The sequence below is a fragment of the Talpa occidentalis genome, unplaced genomic scaffold (genome assembly GCF_014898055.3).
Source record: "Talpa occidentalis isolate TD23 unplaced genomic scaffold, MPIMG_talOcc4v2.1, whole genome shotgun sequence".
Classification (NCBI taxonomy): domain Eukaryota; kingdom Metazoa; phylum Chordata; class Mammalia; order Eulipotyphla; family Talpidae; genus Talpa; species Talpa occidentalis.
Genome location: NW_026555331.1, coordinates 139,641,195 through 139,659,005, shown reverse-complemented (window position 1 = coordinate 139,659,005; position 17,811 = coordinate 139,641,195). Strand labels below are relative to the sequence as shown.

General features: G+C 46.9%; 1 long non-coding RNA gene across 1 annotated transcript in view; it reads left to right on the top strand.

Moving 5' to 3' along the window:
- LOC119247014 (uncharacterized) overlaps positions 1 to 14,634 on the top strand; it is a 157,168-nt gene extending 142,534 nt beyond the window's left edge. The window contains exon 7 of the long non-coding RNA XR_008550858.1: positions 14,300 to 14,634. This is a non-coding gene — a long non-coding RNA (uncharacterized LOC119247014). The remainder of the gene's footprint in view (positions 1 to 14,299) is intronic.
- The last annotated feature ends 3,177 nt before the right edge of the window (positions 14,635 to 17,811 follow it).

The following is a 17,811-nucleotide window of genomic DNA, read 5'->3' as shown; positions in this document are numbered from 1 at the left end:
AGAGCAAGGGGATAAAGGTCCCCTCTTGCTTATTGAAGTGGCAGTGGAAGGAGGGGTCGGAGGCAGTGTGATTGGGCTTGGGATCAATGGCTCTGCTTTCCTCAGAAGAGGGTGTCAGGGATCCAAACTTGTCAAATCTAGTCACTGGCCATGCAGTTGGCTGAACTGAAATAAGCCAGACTTTATTGGTTTTGTTCTGTCCTGATGAGCTTAAAGGGACCGCCCTGTCCAGTTGGAAATACTTTAAAGATGTAGTGTTTAAAGGTAGAAGAAACTCAAGAAATAAATTTGAGACTGTACTGCCAAAGGAGGAAGAGATTTTAAACCATCACCCTATGTGTCGATACTCTATATGTATGTGTGTGTTTCAGCTGGTCTTTGTGGCATGTTCCCAATTCAAGAGGCAGCTACCTTGTTGTATTGTAACTTAACTGCTCACTTATAATCATAAGCTGTTATACCTTCATCAGAAAGAAGAGCTGTTCCCATAAATTTTCCTGTGTGTGTGTTTGTTTTGCTGCATGGATCCTGCTGTGGCACTGAGAGACAGACTTTGCCGGGCCCTGTTTAGTAAACAAATCTGTTCACGCACACTTTCTTCTATCATTGTATGTGTACACTGGCTCAGCTTTTCCCACCAGACACAAGGGAGCCTGGGCATTTAGAAGCTTGTTTTCTTTTTGAAGTATGCAGGCATCTAGGGGAAATGTGCATGTGTGCTTATAATGTGCACGTCCACCCCACGTAAGCTCTTGAATAGTCACCATTTTTAACTCCAGACAATGAACACTGCAAGCCCATTGCAACCCAGCGCACACACAGAACCCTTGGGAGGCACCCTGAGAGGGCCCATTAAACTATCAATTGATCTCGGTAAATAAAGAAAGCTCTTTTGACCCCTGAAATTCATTCTATGGGCATATGTGGGATTAGTCACCCAAGATGATAAAGCATAAAACTGGTTTTTCCAAGAAGGGATGGCTTTTCCTTTTTTCTTAGATTGGAATATGAACTGAAAATAATATGTAACCATATAGTCATTTCTGACCTGTAGTTTTTTTGCATATTTTATTTAATATTCCAGCCAAGTTCAGGTTTTATGACAGGAAGTATATGAATTGTTATGACAAGAGTAAATAACACTTGATTTTATGATTACAGTACAGGAAGTAGCTTTTCTCACCAAATAAATCTTTAGTGGGAAAAAGTGCCAGGTTATAAATTTAACGTACGTAAATTATCCAGAGTGTTGCTCCTGTAAGTGGAAATAACATCAGAATGTGGCCATATTTCTTTTTCTTAACTTTACCTGCCAACAAATGTTTTTGTTTTAGGAATAGGCATTTTCAGCATTGCAGTGTGACCCAGTGTGATACGGAATCATTAAAAAGATTCTGTCTGAAAATAAGAAGATCAAATTTAAGAATAAATAGCATGCGCAGGTAGTAATAATAATACTGGGAAGGAAAGTTCTTCTATTCTCATCTTTTCTTAAAACCCAGGAAACGTCTAGGGAGCATAAAAATGAACTGACTCTCCTTACCAAGAATTAGGATTATGTGTACATCTATCTCCTGAGTGATTCTATACCTAATGGCCGAAATACAATCCCTGAGAAGTGTTTCTCAGGAGACTTCAGCCCCAGGGACTGTGATGTGGTCACACAGCATTGCCTTGAAGGTTCAAACTTGAACTCTTTGGACCTTGAGCCCCACTTAACTTCAATGGTTGAAACATTGTCTCTACACCCTCAGATTGTACAGACTTTTATACCAACCTATTCTCTTAGGACTCTAATGAGGTAGAGTCCCCAGTACTGATCTGTCCTGAATTTTCGTTGACTTCTGCAGAGGATATGTTTGCATATGACATAATTAAAAATCTGCCACTGTGGTGTTCTCAAGCTTTTGTTTTTGTTTTTTGGTTTTTAAGTTTTCAGGGTGTTTTTCAGTTTCCAAGGTGGTTTCATAAGTGCTGTGCTACTTAGTTTGCTCCCCTGCCTGGTGTGACCAGAAGGTGTGCTGATGGTAGGGGCTGGAGCAGAGTGGTCAGGTCAGGCTCACTGGCTTTGGATCCTGGTTTCACCACTTGATTGTGGGGCCCTGGGCAAGTGCTTGAACTCCATGGGCCTTGGTTTTCTTATCTCTGGGATGGAGATAATAATGGAACTCTGTTGTAAGGCTGTGTGAGGATTAAATGGGCAGATATGCCCAAGGCTCTGGTACCGTGGGCAGCTCTTTATGTCAGTTTGCTGTTATCACGGATGACTCACCTGACTTCAAGGGGTTGGATGGGTGACCTAAACTGAAGCAAATCATAGCCGAAGGGACAGCTAGCACTAGAACACCAGACCTCTGGCTGCCTGTGGCTTGGTGCCACTCCCTGGGAGCCACTGTCCCTCCTGACTATGAACTGCCACGGAGGCGTGCACTTTTCCTTCCTTTAAAAAAAAACAAAAACAAAAACCTCGAGCCTGACCTGAACATGGAGAACATGTCTCGGGGTTTTATTTTGCTGGGGAGGAGAAGAACTGATTCTATCAATGTGGACTTGGGTGATGTCCACAACATGGCAAGTCCCAGCAAGACCGAGTTAGTCTCCATGGTTTATTCACCTTCTAAGTATCCAGCCTTAGAAATAAGCCCTCGTAGGGGCTGCTTGAGGCAGTAGCCTCCTGAGGGCAGTGGCTGCATCTGTGGGGGTCATGTTCTGTAGGCCCCCACCCCCACCATGTGTTTCATGATCTTGGTTCTGTTTTGCCCCACTTTCCCTTTCTCTTTTTAAAGCCCCTGGACTGGCGACCCAGGACCAATGGGGACTTCCTGTCAAGCGTGGTCTGAAATGGACACTTAACTACACAGGAGCTTTCAGCGCTTCCGAGAGTCTGTGTGCGTGTGCGTGTGTGTGTGTGCGTGTGTGTGTACATACTGACATGACACAGCGGAAGAGGGAAGCTTCCTTTTCAGTAAGTGAGGAAATTCTAGTATTTGAGTGGTTTTCAGATCTCTCGTCATTGCCTTTTTTCTCACCAAATTCCTCGCTATCGGTAGGATTTTCAAAAATTCTCAGTATTTGAAATCGCTCTCCTTGTAAAGTGTTCTTGTTCTTTCCACAGTCTGTGGAATGTCCCTCTTCCCATTGAGGAGGGTCATAGGTCGTGGGAGCCATGGGGAGGGGGGGTGACTAATGTGCAGTGAAGCTACTTTAAGTTCTTAGCGCCAGTTATCTGTACTGTTCTTATTCCTCCTCTGCTGGAAGGTTATAGTCCTATCATGCAGATGGCTTCCACCCTCTTCTTAATAGGCCAGTTTGGCAAATATTACGAAAACATATTTTATGAGTTTTTTTATGTGTATTTTTCATGTTCACCTAGGGTGTTCCAAAATAAATTCGGGGGTAGGGATTGAAGTGGCAAAGTGTTACCACCTTTAAAATGTAAGGGCTGTGTAATAGCGGTGCTTGTGTCATTTGTTTTATTTGTTGTTTTTCTTTGTTCTCATTAGGAGGAAATAAGTATTTGGCTCCTCCCTGCTAAGTGAGCGCCCCCTCCCCCAGCCGCACCCAAAATGGGAACATGTTAATAGCCTGAAAATAAACAACAGACTTTTTTTGCATCTTTTTTTTTTTTTTAAGCAAAATATCTACTAGTCTCCATAGAAAATGAGCTGTCACAGTTAATACTCTTGAAGGTGGAGAAAAGCAGTTTTTCTTAATCATTTTGTCCACTTGTCAAAGCTATTCTGCTCTTCTCTCACAGAAGTGATCAGGCTTGGCTCAAGCCAGAACATACCAGGTCACGTGTCAGCCCCTCACGGTGCACTGGTGTGAAAGCCCCAGCCACTCCGCTAGTGGGGCGGGTCTCACGTGAGGGTTTTTCTGCCCACCCCACACCCCCCATTGACAGATTTGAAAAACTTTCTTCTCACAGCCCCAGGGATGGCCTAAGAGGCTGTCTCTTCCACAGCACAGAGGTGATTCCATATTTAAAATTTTGGAGATCAACAAAAATAACTTTTTCTTTGAAGGGTTAATGCTCTAGCCAGCTTCAGATTGGTTCACTTGAATCTTAAAAATTACTTTTCTGGTCACGCGCACTGAAGGCCTAAGCATTTGTGAAATGTCTTTTTTTTTTCCCCCCTTCCTTTCTCTTGATGCTGTTCTCTCTTAGCTGTCTTAATTACACAGGGGTTGAGAAACCAAATTAAAATTAGGCGTGGCTGGTAAACAGTGATCACATTGAATGCTTTTAGCTGTGCTTGTTAGAGTTACTTCTCTTCCCTGTGTAGCTTTCCTTCCTACTTTTTCTCCCCCAAAGGAAATATCATAAGCTCTTTTAGAAATACTCACAGGAAGTGAGTGTCCACATGCTGGTTACTGGCCAGCAAGGGAGCGTTGACAGGTGGAGAATGCGGCTGCAGCCCTCCCAGATTTATTTGAACGTTTGCGCCAGAGCCGAGGATTAACTTCAGGGTGTAGAGACCAAAGGGTTTTTGTATACCGAAGGAGGAGAAGAGGAAATTGGTCACTGCGAGTCATCCCGAGGGCCGCTGATTCAGGGGGCTATGATGGGGTCAGTGAGGCACGTGGCTGCCAGCCTGAGGTTTCTGCTCGCCCCGCAGAGGGCAGGCTGTCTTCTAAAAATTAACGCTCCCTCCACCCCCAACCACGATTCTTTTGCAGTGAATCACTTCCAGAAATGAATAGCCACAGTTTTTTTGGAATGAGCGTTGTGAAATCCCTCGTTTATAATGGCAGGTTTTCAGTTGGTGGTTTTATCAGACAGAATTTCTCAAGATCAAAACGAAACCTTCTCTTTAAAAAGAAAGTACTCTCAATACAGAAAGCAAAAGTTTTCCATTCTCTACCGAAGAACTGTCACAGAAGATCTGGATTCTCTTTAGACTCGCGTGTCCATGTGTTTCCCTGGATGTGAGTTCTGGGAATGACGGATCCGTTGCCAGTAGCTGGTGGTTTCCCGAACAGACCATCGCGACCTACAAGAACTGTTTGTGCGGTGAGTAGGTGGTAGATCCCCCCAACACTTATAAGCCGGTGTTCATCCCTCTGTGGTGGCTTCTGAGGACTGCTGGCCAGCTCTCACGGACCCCTGCTTTGTGTGATTTAATTGTTGGAACTGCAGAAGCTGTGAAGACTTTTTAAGGACATGGATTGATGGAATAATCACTGTATCTTTTGAATATACTAGGCCTTTGGAGGAGGAAAGCATGTTTCACAGAAGGAAGCGTTTGTGAGGGCTTTAGAGATACAGTTACTGCTCTGCTGTATTTATTTTAAGCATGTTCTGCCTCTTATGTGAAAGAAATGACTGACTGAGGTGGTCTCAACAGAGAAAGTTGTGCCAGCTCTTTTTTTAAATGAAGACACTTCATCCACGTGTTACTCCTAGCAGGATTTGTTTTTCCTAAACGCTCAGCACTGCACACTACTCCGGCACTACCTGTGATGTGTCTCGTCAGGTTTGCCCCTGACTGGCAGCGCTTTCATCCAGGGGGCAAAGAGAGGACTAGTTACTGGAAGCAGCGAGTGCGGTTTAAGGAACTGTTCTTTCTCTGGAGTGGATCAATTGTTTGACCTCCTGACTCATTTCATAGGAATTGGGAAAACAACCTAGTGTGGTTTGCACTGTGAGTCCTGGAGGATTCCAGATCTGTGTGTCTGCAAATGAGATGAGCTGGGAAAGGCACCTCCGCCACTGGCTGGTCCTACATGCGTCCTCCCCGGAGACGCCAGCCCCGGCTCCCAGGACAGGCCGAGCTCCGTGGAGCCCTTTGTGTGGCTGGGCAGTGGTGAGTGTGCGTGACTGGCTGATTCGTTGCCAACTAATTCTTGCTTCTAAGTATCTCAGTGGCATTTAGAAAAAGACAAAAGGAAATACTTTCAAGATCATTTTTCCCCTGATGCGTTTATGCTACATTTTATACTTGCCTGCAGAAACTGCTCTGAGCGAGATGATAGTTAGAACAGATCACTGCCCTATAGACAGCGGTGAATGTTAAGAGTTAACCATAGAGGTTGAGACATTTTTGTAGTGTAGTGACCTGAAAGGCAGTTTTGATTTGGACATCTTTGTATTAAATGACTTTTTGGCTATGCGATTTAACAGAACTATGGAAGATAACAGTATGAGCTAGCAAAAATAATAGAAATACTAATGGTTAATAAAAGGTGTATGATTTTGGCTAATAGAATATTTATGTGCAGAGAAACTTTCGATTCATAATGGTTTGGTTTTAAACCACTGTTATCAAATAAGCACAAAGGGGACAAAGATTGTACAGTGGACCTGGTTAAAAGTACAAACTGAGGTATCTGAAATAGTTGATTGATGTTTAAAGGGTTACATTATTTCCTCTGTATAATCTCATATGTGCTAGAGTTCCCAAATCACACCCTCAAATCATGTGATTCATTAATGCAGAAGATGCTTAATGTGATTATAGATTTTCTCATTTTCTTTGGAGATGGCTAAATAGTTGAATCAGCTCTTTATGAAGTTTATTGCTCTACAACTGAATGCCTCAGCATTGGTGTTTTCTGACTTTTCAGGGTGTTAGGCTCTTTTAGATTATGTTGGAAGCCATGAATTCCTTACCACACTCACACACAAATACTTGCCTGCATTTTGGGGGCACCCACAGTCCCAGTGAAGCTTGTCTGTGTCCCCGGATACAGGACACTGGACTAGGCAAGCTCCCATGTGACTCTGCCATCCTTGAGATTCCTGGGAGACACTGTGATTTAAAGGAAGATGTCTCCAAGTCAAAAAAAAAGTCATTCTCTGGTTCGTAGGTTGGAGGGGGGAGAAAGTGAAGGAAAGGTGGAAGAAACATGTGACTAATAGTGAGTAAATAAAGAGAATGGCTAATATTATCAGAACCTCCAGACAGACACCTCAGAATCCCTACACATTTAACCAGGGGTATTTGTAAAGTACGTTCTGAGTTCCAGTAGAGACATAAAGACTCCATCTTAAGCAATTGGGGAGACTTTTCCTCATATAGAATGCATGCATGTATCTTTTTCTTTCTTTTCCCTTTTCCATTGTGTGTGTTACCAAATTAGATAGGGCTGCAAATCATCTGAACTCCAGAAATATAATTTATAACAGGTGTAACAAACTGGAAAAGTGATTCTACATTGGCAGAAAAAGTGTGGTGGGTCTAGATGTAAGATAGTTTAGTTAACTACCAAGCAAGCAAACCACCTTTTAAAAAAAAGTGTAGCTTTTATTGCCTTTCAATTAAATTTGAGTCGATACTGTAAGAATGTGTGGAAAAAAGTAGACATGATTCTTGGGCGTATTAAAAGGAATATGACAAAAGGAGAAGAAAGCAAGACATACATTAGTCAGATTCATCATTGTGTCCAATTTGAGTCACAGTTGAAAAAAGATTTTGAGTAATTGAGCAGATCAGCAACTGAAGTTATACACTCTTCTAGCAAAAGATAAGTAGTTGAGTGCTTTAATCCAAAAAAGACTAAAGGATTTCTTGCTAATGGTCTTTAAGTAGTAACCATCTGATTTATGTTTATATTCCTGAGCCTAACACACTACCTGCTTTCATTCAGTAAATTACAGCACTTTAAATGATTGTCCTGTATAGGAATGTTCATACCTCTACTGTTATAGGCTCAGCAGGATTAAGTAGATTCAAATAAAACCAAAGAGAGATCATCAGAACGTAAGGTGTATATAATAAATAAATTTGTTGGCTGATTAATAGATAAGAAGGGCTCTGGATTGCCAAGATGATAAAATTAGATGAGTATCTAAACAAGGGAAGTCATGAATCTTTAGTTGAGCTCTTTCAAGATGAGAGTAGGTAACTCTGTTGGTGGTGGAAACATTTCTTAATTCATTCAACAATTGCTGAGGATCTAAGCTTTGTTAGCAGTAATGGAGGCAGAGATTCAAAGATTCACAAAGTCTGACGAGCTACGGTGCATGAACAGAGTGTTGGGGACCTTGGGACTCAGCCACCACCCAGGAGGCGTTCTCATGGAGGTGGTCACTCTTGCGGGGCAGCCTCTGAGGAGTTAGCTAGACAAGGGAGGCAAGCATTGGGGTGAGGGGTTCAGGCAGCAGAATCATCGTCCGCACAGTCTGGAGGGTGGGTGTGGGGAAAGGAAGGGAGAAGATGGAGCCAGCCGAGTCAGTGATCGCCAAGGCCTAACACACCATGACATGTGCCCAGAGCTTTCCCGCTCGGAGGGAAGCATGGCCAGATCCTTGAGGAAGATCCCACAGGCTGCAGGGAAGAGAATGAGTTGTTAGGGGATGGCTGTGGGGAAGGGTAGGGGGTCAGGCAAGGCAAGGAGACCGCATAGAAAGCTGCTCTGGTCATCCAAGGGGAAAATGAGGAGGACCCCAATGGCAGTAGGGTCAAGAGACTTCAGCGAGGTCAAGAAAAGGAAAAGGTGAAATAAGGACAGTGGCTTAGTTTATCACCACAAAATGAAGTACGAGAGGAAAAACAGGTTTGAGGCGAAGATGAGGCGGCATTTGGATGTGCTTGCAGACCAAGATCTGGAGACTGGGAATGTGCTTGATGGGAATGGGGAGCTGGGAATCAGGGTCAGAGAGGTCACTACCTGGAGGTGATCTTGACTGGTCTGCAGACCTGTTTCTAAAGCAGTGGATCGCTCTTCCGTTGTTTATATAGGATGTATTTCTGTCTTCAATAGCATTTCTCTTAAAATGTAGGAGAGAAATTTACCACCCCCAAAAGCTCAGTTCATATTGGTGTATATGTCCTTCCAGGTTAACTAGCATGTGTGTATGCGCGTGCGCACACACACGCGCGCACACACACACACAGTTTGTCACATCAATGTCATTCTATGTTGTCACTCTTAGGGCCCACGTGTTAAACAAGCATTTTCTACATGTGCTTAAAAATGCCTTAAAAACATCTGAATGGTGCAGCCTCTTCTCCATTTGGGGAGTTGTTGGTTAGTTTGCTTCCACTTGTTCAAAGCCATTTCCACATTACAATAATTATTCTTTTAAAAGTGTGAATCTTGGAAATCTTAGTGGTTTCCTTAGGATCGATTCCTTGCAGTTAACTTACTGAGTCAAAGCTTAATTTTTAAAAGATTCTTGACAATCTTTGCCCAATTGTTTTCTAAAAAATTTGTACCAAGTGATGCACCTGCAAGCACTGCAGGAAGTACCTGCCTCTCTCCATGTCTGCAACAGCACTGAGTATTATCTTTGTAAAAAAAAATCTTAGGATAAAAATGTTATTTGGGGTTCAATTATTCAAAATCTATTCAGTGAATACCTGCTCTGTGCCAGGCATTTTTTAATTGCTTCCTGTGACGTTCAGTTTTTTCATGTGTTTATTAATTGCTTGCTTCTTTTTGTCAATGTTCTGTTAATGTCCATTATCACCTTTCCTGTAGGGGTGCTTCTGTAATTTATATGAGGGAGTGTGTGTGTGAGAGATAGTTAGGGCAGTATTCCGGGTTCTTTGATTTTTAATTTTGCTTGTGATCTTTTTAAGATACAGGATCTTTACATTTTATTCAGTAAAATAAATGATTTCTGTGACTTCTGTTACCTTGGGTTTAGGAATTCCTTTATACCCAGAAGTTAGAAAGTATTCATCTACTTTTTTAAATCATTTCATTTTCATATAAAGCACACCAAATTGGAAATCAAGTGTGAGAAAAAGATCCAAGTGTATCTTTAGTAATTCCCAGCATTGGACATTTCATTCTCTCTTTCCCCAGTTAATTTTGGGAGCTTCCTTTATTTTATATTTCAAGAATTTTTACTGTTCTGTCTTAACTGTAGGAGTCCATGAATCTTTTTAGATAATAACACCTGAGTGGAGAATATGCTATAAACTTTTATAACATTTTACTATTAAAAAATGGCAAGGATATAGCAAAATTGAAAAGAATTTTGCAGTGAAGCCCACAGAGATACCAGCTAGATTCTGCAATTAACATTGTACCTCTTTTTCCTTCATCATCTCTTTATTCGTGTGACCATTTTTAAACCTTCCAAATCATAATTTGAATTATGATTTGAATTCAGAAGTGGAATATCAAAGGCATCTTCTCATTCTGTCTTTTCTCTAAGTCGTAGGTTTGGTTCTCAAGAAAGTCTTGGTCTCTTATACCTTCAGTAAGATCGTGAACCTCACAATAAGTACCAAGAGGATCTGCTTTCCAAAATAAGTTCTGGCCATCTTGTTTTATGAACATGGTTTGGTTTTTAAGGGTTATGGTGATTATTTCTGTAAGCTAAATTGACTTTTCGGACATAACAACCTCCTGAGTGCTTCGGCCTCTGGTGCAGAACTCTGCTAACTGTTGTTTTGGCTGGAACTGAAGAGGCATTTAAGAAAGGCATAGAAAGGGCCCACCATGGATGCTGAGCTGAGCAGGCTCAGCAGAGCCAGCAGGGAGGCTGCCCTGACCAGAGTTGGCTTTGTGGGGAGACTTCCGCCAGCTCGGATACCTTTCCAGAGTGGCCACCTCCTGTCTTCCAGGACCCTAAAGGGCAGCTGACCCCAGGGCCCCCTGTCAGCCCAGGCCGCCCTCCTGATGTTTAGTTCATGGGGAGAACAAACCTTAAATCAACGCAACCTTAGTTCAGGCTGAGCAAACCTCAGATCAAGGAGCTGACTCACCTCTTTCCCACCCGCATGGTAAGCACCCTAAGTCCCCATGAGTCTTCAAGCACCCACCCATAGCATCCCAGCTCAGAGATGGCAGAGCCTCCCTCCTGTCAATTGGAAAACACCCAGCCTGCATTCAAAGTCTGGTTTCCAGTCACCCCGAGAAACCAACTGTGGTTTAATTTTCGTACTGTTTGTCCCCCTCTGCCCTGCGCCTCAGCTTCCTGTCTGTAAACTAAGTCGATTTCATTACATTAGGTAGAAGTATCTTTATCCAAGTCTGTTGTTTTAATCTAGAGCATTGAATGTAGCTCAGGGCCCACCCCTTTCTCAGAAATCAGGGAAGACAATTTTATGTTTCAGCTTCTCTGAATGAGACTTCTCGGGGTTTTCTCACCACTGGGGAAGTTCAGCAGACTGCATGGGCTGCAGCTAAAGCTGTCAGCGCCGGGAGAGGCAGAGCGGGCATTCCTGAATTCCTGAGCTGGCGGCGGGCGGCAGCCTTACTCACAGGAAGCTGTTAGCTGACTTGCTGCTTGCTGGGCAGTCCCGCCTGGACCTCCGGGAGACTCACTCCTTGGTCCCGTCACCTTTGCTCTAAATCCTCTGCGCACAGTGAGTGATGCTTGCAGGGCTTTAGAGGTCCAGGCAGCCAGTGCTTTGAAATTTAAGATAACTATGCTGAAAAAAATTCTAACCTGACCTAAATTGATAGCAACATTCAAAAGTAACACCACCATTCAAGAGAGGCATCACATTTGCTTGAATGATTTTTAGGGAAAAAAAAAAAACAACTTAAATAAACCAGAATGTTTTTCTCCTGCCACTGTCCCCTCACTTTCATGTTCCAGCCAGAGTCAGCTTGTTGCCTCCCAAACCCGCTGTGCTGCTTCCTGTTGCCCCGCCTTTGAAAACGCAGCACCCCCATCCTTACTCCAGCACCCCTGACACCATCACACACGCCCTGGGAAGTGACCCACAGGTGCCCCCCACCCTGGCTCTCCCTCCCAGCCAGGGCTTCTTCACTATACAGATAGACAAACACTAAACTATTGCTTTATTTGGCTTTTATTAATTTGCCAGGAGCAAGGGAGGGTAGTTACAAAGCACCACTCTAGCCTGTTATTTCCCTTGCTGTTAAAATATAAAGAACACTAATGTAAGAATTAAGACTCTCTTCTCCCCATCAGCCATCTCCGTGCTGTGTATATGTGCACAGCCAGCTTAAAAGCTAACTGTCTGGGGCCTCCCTGGTGGCGCAAGGGGTTATGACGCAGCCTATGAAGCTGTCTGCAGCCTCTACAGCACCAGTTGGATCCCCGGCCTGCCAGGGAGCTACCCACATGGCGTGGCAGACCTCTCCTGACTCGCCCGCTGCTCCCCTCAGCAGTGTGCTTCGGTCAGTCTACCTGTTCTGTTCCCCACTCTGTCTGTGGTGAATCCTCTCACCACCCCCACCCACACACCCCTCTGGCCTGTACCCCAGCTCTTGTATGCATAAATAAATAAATCTTTAAAAAAAAAAGTTAACTGTCTGGCTAGACCTGCAGGAAATAAGACTGGCAGATCATGAGTGCTCTGGAGTGAGGGTGGTTACCTGGTCTTGCCCTGCTGCCGTGGGGGCCCTGAGGATGGGCTGCGAATGAAGCCACCCTGTGAACAGGGCCCTCCCTGCATGGAACTCGTGTCTCCAAAGATGGCAGCATGCCACAAATAGAACAGCCTGAAAAGTGAATTTAAATTAAAACAGAAAGCCTGGGTGTAGTCGCAGGCAAGGGTGTTATGTAACAGGCTCGTAGGGGAAATAAGAGAGACTGGAGGTCCCTCCTTCACTTTGAAGATACCTTTGTGAAAGGCACTATGGGGCTGAACTCCAGGATTTAAAAAGCAAGCAGACAAGCGACAGCAGACGGGAGTTCTAGATGGTCACGGGTGCATGCAGGAGGACATTTCTGAACCGAGAGCCGTCTGGGTCTGGGACGAGCCTGGCACCACCACCACCCAGCCTGAGGACATGCCAGCAAGCTGTGACCTAACACGTCCCAGTCCTGACCCACCCAGAACTCCAGGTCACTGTGGTATACTTCCTGTGACCTCGGTGCGTGAGGTCACGACTAACAGGCATCTTTGTTTGGGTCTCCAGTTTTTTGTTCACGTAAGCCTGAACAGCATAGGCGTAAGAGGCTACAGCAGCATCCCAGTTAGCTGAGCCCCAACGGCCAGCCACAGCACCTGGGATTTATTTGATTTGATCTGTTTTCATAAGCCATCCTCCTGTACCCATTTTACAGATAGAAAGCGAAGACTTGGAGAAGTTAAGTCGTTTCCCCCCAGATGACAAAGCCCGTGGAAGGAGGGGCCAGGATTCAGACCACAGCAGTCTGCCCCTCGGCCCGAGCCGGGCGTCGGGATCCTATTCAGTTTTCACAAATGACTCATTTGTTTATCCTCTGCAGCCTCTTGACTTTGTTTAGTCAGTTATTACCTTTTGTGGTGAGTTAGCGTGGTAGGGGCAGTGACCGCTGCCTTGGAGCTAGCACTTTTGCGCCGTGTCTTGCCCTGATCTCCTGGTTGCAGGTTGCTGGTAATGGGGTATCTGCCACAACCCCTCTCCCCGAGTCCAGCAGATGTGCTGGTGGCCCGAAGGAAGTATGTCCAGCAGGTAATTAACAAAGCAGTTATCCCAGTGACCAGGAAAACCACCTGGCGTGACCCAGGAGGGAATCACCTTTCCTGTATTTTTGGGAATGAATAGAAGTTCATTCATGTTGTGCCTTCTGGTCAGTTCAGACCCCAGAAACAAGTTGTCTTGTGGTATTATTGTCTCTTGGTTGGCTGTGTAACTCATCAGTCTGGAAAGTTGGTTTTCCATTCACCTGGCAAAGAGGCCCTCATGCTTGGGTCTCCACTCCTGGCGTTCTCTTCATCCTTACCCTTCATCCACAGTCTCCAGACCAGCCAAAGGAAGCTGGTCTTGCATGCCCTCTGTCTGGAAGCTCTTTCCTTCCCTTTCTTCCTAGACAACCACCACTGTTTCCTTTAGATGAAGCCTCCTCCATGCAGTCCTCCCTGATTGCTCAAGACGGGGACAGTGCCCTGCCTCCTACCGTAGCACCCTTTGCTAATTTATGCCTTTGTGTGTGCATCAGACTAGCTTCTAACTTGCTGTTTTTCGCTGTCTTCCCTGACTCACGTTGGCCCCATCAGAGCCAGGGTGATGGTGTTTACTTTTGGATAAACACTCCGATGCAAAAGACAGTGCCTGACACATGGCAAATACTCGACAAATGTCTGAATGAGAGAGAAGTAGACATGACGTACCTAGGGACAGGGTCTGGTACTTACGGCTCACAGGACACTTTCACGCTTGTCACCTTACTGACCCCTCACAGCAGCTCTGGGAAATGGAATTCTTTATCCCCAGGCCACTGGCATGCAATCATCCGCTGGCCCCGGGGCAAACCCACGCTTAGTAGCCATAAAGCTGGGCCTTGAGCTCAGGTCTGCGACCCCACATCTTCCACGTGACTATTCTAAGACACAGAAACTATAACAAAAGCCACGTGTCTTTCTTGTCCTCACCAACTAGACCCAGAGGGAGCACGGACAGGTTTGGATGACGCTCCCTTTCCCTTCTCTCTCCGCAGCTCCCTCCCACCCCCTTGGTTCCAGTGAAAGCCTGACATGCGATGGAGCCTTTCCAAGCTTCAAGGTATTGATGGTGAATCTTTTGTGCTTAGACCCAACTGGCTGCCACCCCTCTTTTTGGAGGGATGGAGCTTTTGGAAAAGCAGAGAATTGCAGGGGTTCAGGTCAAGTGCTTGAGCAAATTGAACAAGCAAGCCCACGGGGTGTTGGAGCGAGAAGTGGCAGGGTAGGAGGGGCCTGTGCTGGGGAGGCAGAGTCGGGAGCTGGTTTGGTTGGCAAGCAGTAGACTGGAGAGGCTGCTGGCTGGGCTGGGCTGGGTAATTAGACAGTTGAACTGCTCTCACTAACAGATTGGGGTGTTCGCCACAGGCCTGAGGGGAGCGGGGCTAAAGCAACTGAGCTGGCAGCGTCTCTGGACACACAAGCTAGAGATGAGTGACTTACCTGCTGTGCAGGGCCTGCCTGGCATCTACAGCAGGAAGCCGGGGTGCCATGTGGCCCGAGGAGGGGGATCAGTCTCGGGTCACACCCTAAATTTTACATATTCAGAGTGGAACTCTCAACCCTGCCCCGTCCCATGTACCTGTGGCAGTATTGTCAAAGGGAAGAAATTTTAAGTTTGTGGAGAAACTCATTTTGCCTCCACATCAACACACGTCTCAGCCAAGTGTGTGACTCCTCATTTCAGCGATTGTTTGGAGTTTCAGTTGTGAGCTGGTGTTTCTCTGCCTGATCCTCCGCAGTAAGATTTACCAGCATCATTATGGTGGTGGTGCTGGGGAGTGAGCAAGATCAGGACGAGATAGGCATGCGGTTAGGGGTGTCTTCTACAGGAAGGACATTCGGAAACAGAGCAGCTCAGGAAGGCCGCGGGGGGGCTGAGGCTTTGCTCGCTCATTGTGTCAGCAGACATTTCTCAAGCTCCTGCTGTGTGCAGGTGCTGGACAGCACCGACCAGGAGGGGAACAGGCGTCATCACCCGAGCCCACACACAGAGAAACAGCCCAGCGAGAACCAGGCTGCACGCTGTGGGGAAGGGAGACTTCCTCTGGGAGGCGTCTCTGAGATTTCTAAGGTGACGGCTATGGATGAGAGTCAGGTGTCAGTGGAGGAGCGAGGGTTCCAGGTGGACAGAACAACACACTGAAAAGACCCTGCAAGAGGATAAGTTTGGCCGTGGAGGACCGAGAAGGAGGCAGGTGTGACCCAGGTTCAGGCTGACAGGGTGAGCCCGTGCACTCCCCTCGGAGGCCTGCTGTGTGGCTTTGGAAGCTCCTCCCACCCCAGAAGTCTCCTGGGTCAGCTTAATAACACCTGTGAGTAGGGTCCCCCGGAGGCCGCCTGCTACTTTCCTCTCCCTGTTCCTGCCGTTCGCTGGGGGAACAAAGGGAGCTAGGCAAGGGAAGCAAAATCCAGGGACTTTGAACCAGTAGTTGTTCCCGGTGCTAAAATGTAACAAGACCTGCCCAAGGGATCATAAAATGACCGCAGGAGCTGCCTTTCTACCAGCCCGGCTCTCCCAGCTGGCAGCCCCAGGACCGCCAGGCTGGTGCATGAACAGCCAACGTCTTGGTTCATGTGAAAGGTTATTTCTGAAACCTCTTGTGAGCTCCCCCATGTTGGGGAGGGTGTGCATTCAGTGGAACTGTTTCCTCAGAGGCTGTCACCAGGCCCTTTCTGATGCGAGACCCCCTCACGTGGGGGTCTGAAGCCAGCAGTACGTGCCTGGCCTCGCCTTTGGGGTCCTGGGTCCTCCAGGCCTCCGAGCTGCCTGCAGACTCCAACTCCGGGGCTGGGGGGGGGGGGGGGGCTGGTAGCTGCGTGTGTGTCTCTCTCTCTCTCTCTCTCTCTCTCTCTCTCTCTCTCTGTTCATTCTTTGAAGCACCGCTCCCTCATTTTAGAAGAAATGAACTTTGAACTTGGGCGGTAGGTGGGGGTTAGAAGGAAGAGAGTGCAAGAAATTAGGGTTGTGTAAACACTGTGTTCTGATCCTTCTCCTTTAGTGCCTGTAGGGACAGGTGGATGCAGGGAAGCTGCTGGCAGGAAAGGCGGCCTCTTCTCAAGGTCACAGGTTATGCAATAGAGCACAGTACCTTTGAAGCTGCAGGAGGAGGTCACACGAGGCATGCTCCGCAGACGTTTCCCTTTGTGTAGGATCTTATTTGCTTGGGTATCATTAGGCGTTTCAGTGCCAACATTTAACTGCATCTCTGGGGTGAATTGTCCTTGCCAGTCCCTAAAGTAATCCATTTATTTAAAAAAAAAAAAATAAGACTCAGAGATTTCCTGAGATGCCAGTGTGGGCAGTCAGTCCCCATCAAGCGATGGGACAATGTGCCTTGTGATGCGGCAGTCAGGTCTGCGAGGAAGAGAAAGGAGAACATTCCCTTCGGGTCCAGTAAGGCCGTGGAGGTAGGCGGTCACCCAACAGGTTTTCGGGACTGGGCTGTGCTGAGCTGGCGTCTGAGACAGTGACCAGACGAGGGAAGGGGAAGTGAGAGGTATTTTTAGCACGCTGGGGCTGCCCTCCTGAGGTCTCCATGGTTCGGCCAGGGAATCGGTGGTAAGTGCTTTTTTCTCTCATTCAGACATTGAGCTTCTGCGTGTCTTGAGAGAACATGCGTGAGGACCAGCGAGCTGCTGATGTCACCAAGGCCACATCTCCAGGCTTGGTTTGGGACCCCTCGGTCAGCCCCAGAGGGTGAGGTTCCTGTGGAGGGCAAGGCCGGCTCGGAGCGCGCTTCTCCCCCTCTCAGCGCCAGGGGCCCAGACCCAGTGCCGCCCTCAGAAGAGTGGCTTTCCCTGGGAATCAGGGCTCGCGTGCCCAGCCTGCCCCGGCTCCCGTTTCCTATGTCGAGGTGATCCAGTCACACGTTGAGAGCAGTGTGACACCCACAATTAGCTTCTCAGGGTGCTTGAACCGCTAGCAATGCTCTTAGGTCAACCGAGGACTTCAGGGAGGCTGTAGACAAGCACAACATGAGAGAAGTGATAAAGGCGAGGGATCTAGTCGGTGATCAGACTAAAGGCTTCGTGTGTGGTAAGAACAGACGACGTCGATTTCCCTGTGGTGACCGAGGGGTGGCATGGAGAGCCACATGGCGTGGACTTTGGAGGCTGGACATCTCTCCTCTGTGTCCCCCACTTCCTGGTAACTAACCCCTCAGATGGCTGCTGCGGGGGTTGAACAGTAAGGATGGGTCCCACCACTGCACTCCAGGTGGTAATGTGTTACCTGCCCTTCAGGCCCTTTGTCCCGCCAGTGGCAAACATAAATGGTGGGTGTGTTCCCCAGAGGGCTGGTTCGAGCAAGTGGATGGACCTAGGAAGTGAGGGGGTCATTGGGCTCTGGAGGACGTGCCACCACGGCCAGAGTCAGGTTGGCAGCTCCTCTGTGCCCCCCACAAGACCCCACGTAGAGCAAGCAGGCCTGGTAGCCGGCCGTCTGGTGAGCCCCAGGGGCAGTGCTGGCCAGCTCGCTCACACTGTCCAGGGTCATTGTCATGCTCAG